The following is an 11,644-nucleotide window of genomic DNA, read 5'->3' as shown; positions in this document are numbered from 1 at the left end:
ACGATTATTGTTTGGGGGCAAAGTAAACTCCAAAGCGTATTTTTTTTTTTCAGAGTGTAAGGTAAGTGGAAGTGTCAGTAAACATACACATGCAGCTGAATGTTTACTCACACGTATTCGCAAACATAAGCGCTCCTTGCCTTCGTCGTGGGGCATTGGCGTTTTGGTGGCCTTGCGTATATGTAGTATAAAGTTATTAGACCAAGGTATTATTATATTTACTTCCGAGAATGGTCTGCTGTCTAAGAGGCTAAGACTAGTACTCCTAGTCAGCATAGCGTATCGTCGACAGTCTAAGGGTCGACGTAACAGTCTAAGGACATAGTGTCATTGAATCTGCTCTACAGCTTTCTCATAGCTAAAAAAATAAATAAAAAATAAAGCAGTGCCAAACAAAACCAGGACAGAAAAGATGACGCAAGGCGAGCGCTGATCCCGTGTCGTCGCAACCGCAAGGATGGAATGCGGCGCTGTTCACCATTCCGATGATAAAGGAACAACCACGCGCAAATGTTTACGCCTTAACCGCAGACGGTGCACTAATAAAGTCGTCACACCACGGGATATTTCGGGCGGCTGCTTAAGTCGCAAGGGGGGATCACAGACCTTCTCACAGTCCAGTGAAGAGAATCATTCGCTGGCGAAATCCGGTGAATTTGCTCGTCAAAGCGCTATTAAATGGTCACGTGCGTAAAGTCATCGCGCTGGATCGGTTCTCTCTACAGCGGGATATGCACGTCCTGATGTCGTTGATGAGTCGAACGCGCAGCTTCGTCTGCACTGTCGTTGCCGACCACCGCGCGAGGGCTCGGCACCCACTGAACTACGAGTATAATGTGATGTACGCGTTATCGAAAGCAGTGAGCGTGCCTAATTTCATTACGAGCTGTTCGTAGAAGCCATGACCCAGGGTAATCCGCAATGTTTGTAAGGCAGCCTCAGAGTAGCATAAAAAAAAAGGCCGATCGATTAGGCAGCTGTTGAAGATGGTAACAGACGGCACCTTGAAGAGACGTAAGTCCTACTGCTGTCGACGTCGCAACATGCGAAAGCTTGAGCTATAATAAAGAGCGATACTTGGTCTAGTTAGACGAAATGCATATCACCTCAACTGCGCGGCAGTGTTTAATGGTCCTTCTTCTCTTCATTGCATGTGTGCTTTGCGCTGCCGTTTTAAAGGAGCTTGAGCTGTACAGAGACAGACCTCGATGGGACAGTCACAACTCCAGTAGACCTTCGGGAACTGGTAAAAGCATACGCGTAAATGTGCAAGCTGTCAAAATAAGTTTAACAGGGAGAGATAGAGAGATATGGAATAGACAGCTGCTTCAGGGCAAGCGGTGACAGGTTTGCCGTCTTGAATATGCCACCTGACCCGCCGTGGTTGCTCAGTGGCTATGGCGTTGGGCTGCTGAGCACGAGGTCGCGGGATCGAATCCCGGCCACGGCGGCCGCATTTCTATGGGGGCGAAATGCGTGAACACCCGCGTACTTAGATTTAGGTGCACGTTAAAGGACCCCAGGGGTAGACATTTTCCGAGACCTCCACTACGGCGCGCCTCAGAATAAGGAAGTGGTTTCGGCATGTAAAACCTCATAATTTCAAAGAGCCCATCTGTTCGAAAGCGTAACTGTTAGTGGCAGAAGAAAACAGGAGAGCCAAATATCGACCACTGAGTCGTGCCACTTGTGGGGCTTAAAAGAACTCTCTGCAACCAGATAATAAACAGCAAGCCTCCATTATTATGATTAATTACGTTGCATCCCTTTGCGAACTGATCAGAGAACACTGTTTTACAAGAATGGAAATGCTCAATTATGCCCGTTGACCTGAAAGGGGCGCACTTTGCCGGTACGCTCTGATAGCAGCAATGGTAAAAATTGTTGACAAGGTACCCAACCTTTATCGACTCTGAGTAATGGAATCGCACTTATGAAACAGCGACAAACATTCGCGAGTCCCTCAAAGGTGAAGCAGAGACGACGCTTCACAAGCATTCCGGCATTTTTTCTGTGCTCAAAGCTCTTTGCATGCTCCCACGCCTCCACTTCCGACGCTTCAGAGTTCGCGTACGACTACGGAAGTGCATATTTACGCAGCGGCTTCCCCAAACTGCGTTATTTTTGGCCGGCTGAGCCGTAAATGCCTGTGCTCAAAAAAACGAAAACAAAGTGAGCAAAAAAAAAGAAGAAGAAAAGCATTAGTTCTAAACTGATTCGCTTCAGGCCGTTGCGTAAGGTAGGTCACGAATTCTGGTTACGCCGCATTCGATTTCTCAGGGACGCCTGCTGAATATCGTCCTTCGGTTTTGCACCCGTCTCTACGACGCCACTACCATGCAGTATGATGGAATGCTGCGAGCTGGCAGAACACGGCACCATTTGAACGAGTAGTCCCGAGGTAAGCCTACTGTAAGTTTACAATGGCAAATCTGAAATGAAAGTTACCTAAAGTGCGCCATTCGCTTTAAACAACGTCGCCGAGCGAGAGATAACGACGTATAACGCAGACGTGGGAACGACTATGGCCCGGAACGATACCTAATTATGTTTAAGCATTGGTCTGGCTGCCAAACTTCAAGGTTCCAGAGAATTGCATGCAACTGACAGGGCTTGCGGACCTTCTCGTGGAGGAACCCTTACTGTCGTTGGGATATATCCCTTTCTGAGGTCTTACGCTTCAAAACCTCTTTCGCATAGATGACCACACGTGAACTTACTTCACTTTAGACGGTACTATCACCGAGAGCAATTTCCGTTTTCGAGTGTCATGGTGGAGATAGATTTCTGTGCCAGGCATCAGTTCGAATTGGTGTGTCTCTCTTGAAATGAGAATATTGAGGCGCCCCCTTTCCTGAGACATTAGAAACATAACTCGGGGGAAGCCTTTATTTTTATTTTAATGCTAAAGCATCACATGTTCCATCCAGCGAGAAAGCCGGCGTCTATCGTCTCGACATGCGAGAAAATTTGGAGGACGGCACACACCGGTATAGAGGGCAACTCAAGGGTGGACCGCCTAGTTCGCGAACTCACGCACCGAGCAGGGCAGTCGGAAACCCTAGAGGCCCCCTTAACGGTGGAGCCGAAGTATGCAGAAATACTTAACCACTACAGAGGAAGGAGACTTAAATACCCCCCACCCCACACATCGCTCACACAACATGAGGCAGTAAGCTGGCGCAGACTGCAAGCAGGTACGTTCTTCAACCTGCACACATTACACAAAATGTTCCCTACCCAGTACAGGGATACATGTCCGTGGTGTGGAACAACCCCCACGTTATACCACATCACGTGGGAATGCAAGCGTAATTTCGCATTCCATAAAGTAAATAACCCAAGTGCGGAACAATGGGAGGGTCTGCTCACCAGCAGACCCTCCCATTGCTCGCAGCTCGCAGCCCAACGGGCAATTGTGCAGCACGCCTGCGAGGCAGCAAGACTCAGCGGTGCCCTGGAATAGGGGCGCCGACCTTGTGAAGCGGCCAGGACTCAAAACATGAAGACACCGGCCCACCGCCAATCTCTCTGAGATATAGAGAAATAAAGTTTTTCCATTCCATTGGAGGACGCTTAAGCTTTGCCTTTGAGAGTGGAACTCGCGATGGCATTCGAAGATGTCTGGCTGCTTCTCACTCTTCCGGCAACTGCAGCTCATGTAATCGTAACGTCTACCGGAAAACGCTGGCGGCGAACGCTACGCACGAAGTCGAACCTTCTGGTAGAAACGCGGCCTCTTGCGTGGGCCGCGGATGAGCGGAGGCGAGCGCCATCTGGATGATGTTGCAAGGAACCGGGCGCGCCTCTCTATGAATGGTAGAAACGCTGCAAAAGAGGTTTGTGTTTGAGTTTCCGCGCAGCAGAATTATGTTTTCTCGTACATTCAAATTACAACCCGACGCTATCATGTCTGTAGGTTGTGTGTAAGTCGTACTTTACAGTCTTTTTCACGCATTTCACTTTGAGGAATTCAATACGTTCAATAACGCCTCTGCGCTATACGGAGGGCCTGCGTGGTTCGGTATGCGTGGTTCGGAAACATTTTTCGCTCACAAGACGGTCGGCGCCGGCGCCGGACTCAGACACCGGATTTTCTGTGACACGGGGCCCTTAACGCTGTCGTGGTAAAACGGCACCTAAATTTTGAATTAATGTATTTTGTTTATTGGTGCAAGGGCCAGGTATGGCCAAATTTTCATTGGCTGCGTCACGAGCGCGGCTCACCGGAGCAGAGCGGGCGAGAAGGAACACCTGCTGCTGAAGTAGCGCGCCGAGCGTTGCGTGAGGGGAGAGGGCATCGCCGCGACGCCACGTCATCCTCGATCGCTATCGGAAGCCTGTGTTATGCGTGCGTTACTCGTCCGCGCAAGCTCTCGCCTGCGTTCTAGCTACGCCTCGGTAAGGTCACATCAAAATGCATAAAACAAATCACCGTGGAGTGTCTCCGTTAGACTATATGGCAGTCGGGCAAGGTAGCGTGACGTCAGGGATTGAAATGGACCGGCCTTGTGCTATCTAGGAGGCGCTGGCCAAGTGTCTCAATGCGCTCGCTTTCCCGCGAGGAGTTCATAACTCGAAGGACCGCTCAGCGGCGTTCATATGGTCATTACTGCTTTCGCGTTCACAACTCATAAGGCGTGCTTAAGGCGTCGTCGGAATTTTTTTTTATGCGAAGCATATTACGAGGGCTCAACCCAGCTCCTCAGGCGCGGCGGTGACCATGAAATCACGTGACACCGTGACGTCACGACAGAGGAGAAGTGGCTTTGGCTCAACTCTTGCAAGACGGGCTGGGTGGGAATCGAACCAGGGTCTCCGGAGTGTGGGACGGAGACGCTACCACTGAGCCACGAGTACAACGCTTCAAAGCGGTACAAAAGCGCCTCTAGTGAATGCGGTGTTGCCTTAGAAACGCGCTGTTTCTAAGGCGTGCGTCTCTTGCTCAGGCGCACATTTCGTTGCCGCGCCGAACGCTGCTTTGCTCGACGCTCACCGCGTCCAATGCGGGGCGCGTAGTCGCTGCCCTGTAGCCCATTGTCTTACACCCCTTGGCGGGTCGACGGGAACGCTGTCGCGTTCCACTCTTGAAGGCGAAGAAGTAATGCATGAGTTGTTTCTTCGTCTAGCCGAACCAAATATAGCCAAGCAACAGCAGTTCACCAGGCTAAACAGTGGTTCAACAACTAAAATAAAGGCTAGTATGCTTCGCATCCTGGGCTTAACCTTACCTAAGCCACAGCCATTTTTTTTCTGACTGATTTCAATTTGCTTGGCGGAAAAATGTGGGTTCTTACCCCCGTATTAAGAAATGCAACCTAAGTTGAAGCGCATGCTTGACTTGATTTAAATGACGCCTGGCGTTAACGCGCCCAGACGCTCACTGCGTTTCATTTGGCGCGTTCACGATAGGTGCCACTTAGACCAAGTCAAGCATGGGCTTCAACTTAAGTTGCATTTCTGAATAAGGGGGTTAAAGAAGAAGATGAAGGCTGTGGGAATGGTTGTATAAACGCCTTCTTTTTTTCATATATTGACCTCAATGCTTGCTCTCGTCTCCGTCTCCTACAACGTATAGAATTGAAGCCAGACCCCATGACGTAAGAGATATGCAAGTTACGCTGACAATCGCTCACCAATGCTGGGAGGCCGTCCGGATCACTATAGGCGAGGCGTGCGGTCTTCTGATGCATACAGTTTCAGGACGCTTCCAGAGAAGATGAGCTGCCTTGACAAGTTCTTCTGCGTCATGGCCCTTTGGACAGAGAAGCCTATCTACGGGTTCTTCGGCGTCTCAATGAGGTCGCCGACCGCCACCATTCCACGACGTCAGGAGCGAGCGCGACACGAAATCGAAGGCGCCCGCTGTATCAGTTTGCAGGTTTAACAAGCGCGCACCACCGGTGGCACAAAAGAAGGTAGACGGTGTGTCACCGACACATCTATAATGTTTTGCAGGAACAAAGAAAACCTTTTAGAAACAATGCTGCAATTTGGTTGTTCTTGTACATTGCAAGGTAACAACCATGTTCTTTGCCACCTGTGCTCGGTGCGGAGGACCTTTTCGCGAAGAAAGGTACGCTCATATTTAGCATCAAAAATGGCTCCCTCTACACACAAGCACGGCTATATAAGACTGGACGGTATACACTTCCCCGCGCTGCGCCTCATGTGGTGAGATCGCGGAGATACGGAATTAACACTTCCGACGAAATAAAAACGTTGCTTGCAGCCTATAGGAGAGAGGACTTACACACGCGACTTTTTGAAGAGTGTTCTCCAAGTCGTAGCGCTGTTCTTCGAGACACGGAGTCGGGCGAACTACATACGGGCTGCGCAGACGGGAACCATTGCAGGTCAAGCATGCCAGGCTAACCCAACACCCTCTCCTCCTCCTCCGTGTATTGCTCCACAACTGCCACCACAACAATCATCAGTGGCTATGACGTTTTGCTGCTGTGCGCGAGGTCGTGCGTTCGATACCCGGGCGCAGTGGCCGCGTTCGGACAGCAAAAGAAGTGCCAAAGTGCTCGTGCATCTCAGCGCATGTGGGTCATAGTGTGCAGGCTGTCGAACCTCAGGTGGTCAAGATTAATCCGAAGCCCTCCCAATGCGGCATTAATTTTGGGAGTTAAACTCGGTCATTCAATCAATCTGTAAATGTTTGGTCATAATTGCTATCTTCTCGATCCGATTGTGCGTTTGTATGTGCTGCTGACGGCGTTGTCATTGTTACTCTCAAACAGAGAACTACTTATGATTTGCGAAGTTTTCAAAGGCATTATCACTTTTTTCCTTGTTCTAGGGATTCCCTAATGTGCCGTGAAACTGCGTCAGCTGAGAGGACGCTCGACCAAAAAAAAAAAAGTTATGTCCCAGATCCATAGGATCATCAGCCTGATTATTTTCCAACGAGCCAAGTAGACGTGCAAAAGGTTTCGTTGAATACAAACGGCGTTTACGACTTTCCTTTTCACGCGGAAAGTTTTTTTTTTTGCGTCAAGCACCGTTGGAAGGCCATTCAAAACCAAGGCAAACTCCAAACGCTAGTGGAGCGGGCCCGCGGGGAGAAACATAATCGGCGACATAACACATCATGTGCCCAGAAGGGCGCGTGTATTTTCTTTGCACTGAGCCCGAATTCGTCGATTGCCAAATCAGAACATCAATTCACGCTCTATTTCCCGCTACCTGCGCTGACGCGCAATGAAGGATCGAGACGTCAGCGCAATTCGTTCCGGCATGTTTACAGCCCTTACGAATAAACCTTGTTTCGCAATGGTTGCGGATTTATGCGAACGTCTGCTCTGCGGCCGTGCGCAAGTGCTTTGTTTTGCCTCCTTCATTCTGTGCTATTTACACAGCGTATGATAGCCACTGAACCAATGATGCTTGTATTGTATAATCCGGCTCCCATAACAACATGCCTATGTTAATGCGCACTGCAGACTGCAGCGCAAGCTTTTGTGCTTTGTCAAGAAGTACGGGAAGCTCAATTCCTGCGTCGTCGACTGAGAACGACATCGAATTCAACCCGATGCGCAGTTAGCGGCGCAATAAGCCTCATTTTCCGCTTGCCTTGCCCGACACGCGAGGCTTCATTTCCATGTTCTTTCAGCAACCGATATGCGTACGAAACACGGCTGCGTGAAAAGGGCAGAGAGCGCAGTGATATCGATTAGCGCAGGTGACACTGCCTCTCTATTCGTCAATGCCAGTCGGATCTCATTTGAAATTCGCTGCGAATCTGGGCGGGCAAACGTCGCGTTGCTTACACGAGCCGGCTGATTCTCATGAACCGGAGTGGCTCGATTGGTTTAGGCGTTTGCATCTACAGTAGCGCGGAATTATTGCGCTGCTAATTGCGCACCGGGCTCAATTGGATGGCGTTTTCAGTCGACGATGCAGGAATTAAGCTTCCTGTACTTCTTGACAAAGCGCAATAGCTTGCGCTGAAGTCTGCAGTGCAAATTAACACAGGCATGTTGCTATGGGAGCCGGATCCTACAGCACAAGCATCATTGGTTCGGCGGCTATCATAGGCTGTGCAAATATCAGAGAACGACGGAGACAAAACAAAAGAATTTGCACACGGCCGCAGAGCAGACGTTCGCATAAATCCGCAACCATCGCGAGGCGAGGTTTATTCGTAAGGGCTGTAAACATGCCGGAACAAAGTGCGCCGACGTCTCGATTCATTGCGCGTCAGCGCAGATACTGGGAAATAGAGCGTGAATTGATGTTCTGGTTTGGCAGTCGATGAAACGGGCAATGTGCAGAGAAAATACCCGCGCCCTTCTGCGCACACAAACGAACATACACACCCACACACGCACACAGGCTCGCACGCACACACGCGTTTGTCTGTGTGTGCGCATATGAGAGCCTTAGTGGTATATTCGAGCTGTTGCTTCCGAGAGCTGCAGGGAAATTGTGCGACTGTTTTACTACAGCGCTCACGCGTGTAGGGTTCCAGGACGATGCTTAAGTGAACGCGCTGTCATTAACTGTCAGAAAAAACGTTATCTGATGCATGGAATACTGTTAGATAAAAATGCTTACATACAAATAGATACAAATACAGGGAAGCTCATTACTTTTCGGAGCCAGATCAGGATGCTTTAAAACACGCACTTATAAAGCCAGATACAACAAGGAAGAAAAAGCATGTGCTTGTTGCTGCAGAGCTAGGGAAATGACGGGGCATGTTTTATTAGAGAGAGAGATAGAGAGGAATAAACGAAGGCAGGGATGTTAACCAGTCAATAGTCTGGTTGGCTGCCCTACGCTGGGGGAAGGGAGAAGGGGAAGATAGAGAAGGTGTAGATACGTGTACGGACAGCAGTTGAGTTAAAGCCGCTCGCGCAATAACTCAATGATTTATTAGAATGTCAAGATATCTGCCCAGCGGTCAATTTAGGCATCTCTGACCTCCTTGAAGCCCTTGGGTTCAGCGAGAGCAGGGGGAAAGTAAACGTGTCCGCAGTAGCGATTAGTAAGAGGCGATTGGAAGATTGGTTGAAGAAAAGTAGGGAAGTGACAAACAACGGATGCGTACAACGGAGCGAGAGTAGGGGGAAAGTAAACGTGTCCGCATAGAGATTAGTAAGAGGCGATTGGAAAATTGGTTGAAGAAAAGTAGGGAAACGACAAACAACGGATGCGTACAAACACATGGTTCCCAAAAGGGATTCAGAAAGTTTGTTGACGGGAATTCTTCGTGTTTGCTTTTTCTTTTCTCTTTTTTTCCCTTTTCTTTAAACATAGGTAGGACATTAGGCAGTGTAATAGCAAGAGCTTGGTGGCGCAACCCACCGTCCCGTTCCAAAGGGGACGCTCATAGCAGCTATCTATCCATCCACCCTCGCGCGCTGAGCGCGCTCCTCCTTACTTTCTCCGGCTCGCGATTCTCTCCTTCACCTCCAGGCACCTTCCTCCGCATAACCTCGCCGTACTGTACTGCAGGCTGCCACCAAATGTCATTACTCAACCTCAGTAGCATCTGGGTGCCGCCACACTGCTAGTGGGCCACATTGTGAAGACTCAGTTGTCTGCATGCGCATGTTGTTTCATCCGGCACCTCGTGAATGGATACACGACGAGTTTGCACGAATGCGCAGCTCAATTTCGTCCCCGCTACCTTGCTTGTGCGTCTATGTGAAGATGAAACCTGGTTAGTGCGCTTTGCTCGTATTGCAAAGAATGCAGAGACTAAGCGCTTCGTCTCCACGGAAATAAGAGTAGCCTCAGCTAGGCGTTGTCGTCTAGCGCCGCCATCTCAGCCACATTGTTTTCTTCACTTAGCCTCGTTTGCTGGCCGAGTCCTGTCCTGGCTTATTGTGGCCAGACAATCTGAAGTAGAACTTTTACACACAATAACAAAATATTTTATGTTTGTGAAACAATGCCCCGGAATGGTGCTAAAATGAATCAGTTGCGATTCAAAAAAAGTCAGCAGAAACCATTTCGCGACGACTGTCGATGGTAATATGTTTAACATTGAATCAATATGGCGCATTGCCACAATCGAAGCGAGTTATAAGTAAGGCGTGCACTGCAACGGTACTCCTCTTTCGCGTTTCCTTTGGAACACTCGGCGCCATCTGACGCCGCTGCCACGAAGCCTGCGTGTGGCCTCCGAAATCTGTGGCGCGCCGGTGAGTGCGAACGATGAGAATCGCATGACGCGGCAGGCCCGGGCTCCTCTTTCGCGCTTCTCACTAGACACGCTGCGCCATCTAGTGGCGCCACAAAGAAGTCCGCGAGTGGCCTCCGAGACGAGTAGCATGTCGCCCCGGTGCCTGCAAACGCCGAGTATGGTTTCCTCGCTTGCCACACGTACTCGTTGGCCCATGTTGGCGAGAGGTTCGTTGAATATCGGCACATACACACTGAATTCACGGCCCAGCTCGCAAGAGCGTTGGCGTGAAGGATGTTCACAGAAAAAAAGCGACACCTACCCAGTGCATTCATGGCGCAATCTGATAAAGCGTCTGGTTGCTCTCCTTGAGCCCGTGTGATGTGGGCTCGACTCCGTTCAGCATAGGATATTTTTAAGGGATCCCTATCATCACTGTAGGGGGATACATTCCCAGTGGCACATATCTAGTTACCAAAGATGGCGTCAATAAATATTCATTAAAGAGCGGCACACACCTATTGACACATACCCAGTGACCCAAGTTGGCATCGAAGAGGTTCACTGAAGATCAGCAAAGTCTGTGCGGCACGTACCCAGTTCTTCCAGTCGGCGTCAAAGAGTTTCACTGAAGAGCGGTACCTGCCCAGTCCGGCACCTACAGTGATCCATGTCGGCGTGAAAGAGGTTCGTTGTAGAGCGGCACATATGTACGCATTGCCGCGTGCATAGTGACGGTGGTTTTCGAACCATGTTCATTTTCAATAAAGAGCTTCCTCTCTCTCTCTTTCTCGAACCATGTTTCCTCACAACAGCAGCCCGATGCTCTACCCATGCAACTATGGACTACGCAGTGATCGAGGTAGGCGGGAAAACGCGTCTTAGGAACACAATAGATAGACGCATAGAAAGTTAGCCCCCCTGGAAGTGCGTGTAGTACCTTAAGATGGCTAATAGATTAAAACTTCCTAGCTATCGTACTTTATTTCACTCGCCTCTTTTTTCTGAAATCGTCGCAATTGATGTTGCGACGAAATGACACTAATTTTTCGTGCGTAGTACAGCAATGAAGTTGCAGCGAATGCTATTCGAATCTCATGACATTCAATAATCCATTGTGACAAGGGTATTAGCTCTCAGAAACATATTTCTGGTTTTCGTACACTTTGGTTACTTCTCGCATTTTGCGCCTGCAGTTTGAAACGTGGCAAAAATGACTCGAGCGGAAAACTAATGAAAATGATGTTTTTGAATGCGGTGCGTAATCTCAGATTCGAGTGCACGCAATTATACAAATATTTATTATTATAAGCAATTAAGTTTGAATACCCAATTAACTGTAGCATAAAAAATATCTACAATTTCCATCGACACGACAGCTAACAAAACAGCCTCGGTCCCATCCTGGTATGTCATAACCCCTCTTTCTTTAAAAATAGCTTGGCCCGTGTTGGATGGGACACTCTGTATGCTGCTGTATACTGCGGTATACCGCAACGTACAATG

At 49.3% G+C, this 11,644-nt stretch overlaps 1 long non-coding RNA gene across 1 annotated transcript in view; it reads left to right on the top strand.

Annotated features, from left to right (window-relative positions):
• Nucleotides 1-2,200: 2,200 nt before the first annotated feature.
• Nucleotides 2,201-11,644, top strand: part of LOC139050212 (uncharacterized) — a 41,576-nt gene continuing 32,132 nt past the window's right edge. Inside the window, exon 1 of the long non-coding RNA XR_011508812.1 lies at nt 2,201-2,401. This is a non-coding gene — a long non-coding RNA (uncharacterized lncRNA). The remainder of the gene's footprint in view (nt 2,402-11,644) is intronic.

The sequence above is a fragment of the Dermacentor albipictus genome, chromosome 9 (assembly GCF_038994185.2).
Source record: "Dermacentor albipictus isolate Rhodes 1998 colony chromosome 9, USDA_Dalb.pri_finalv2, whole genome shotgun sequence".
Taxonomy (NCBI): Eukaryota; Metazoa; Arthropoda; class Arachnida; order Ixodida; family Ixodidae; genus Dermacentor; species Dermacentor albipictus.
This window is presented reverse-complemented; position numbering and strand designations above follow the sequence as displayed.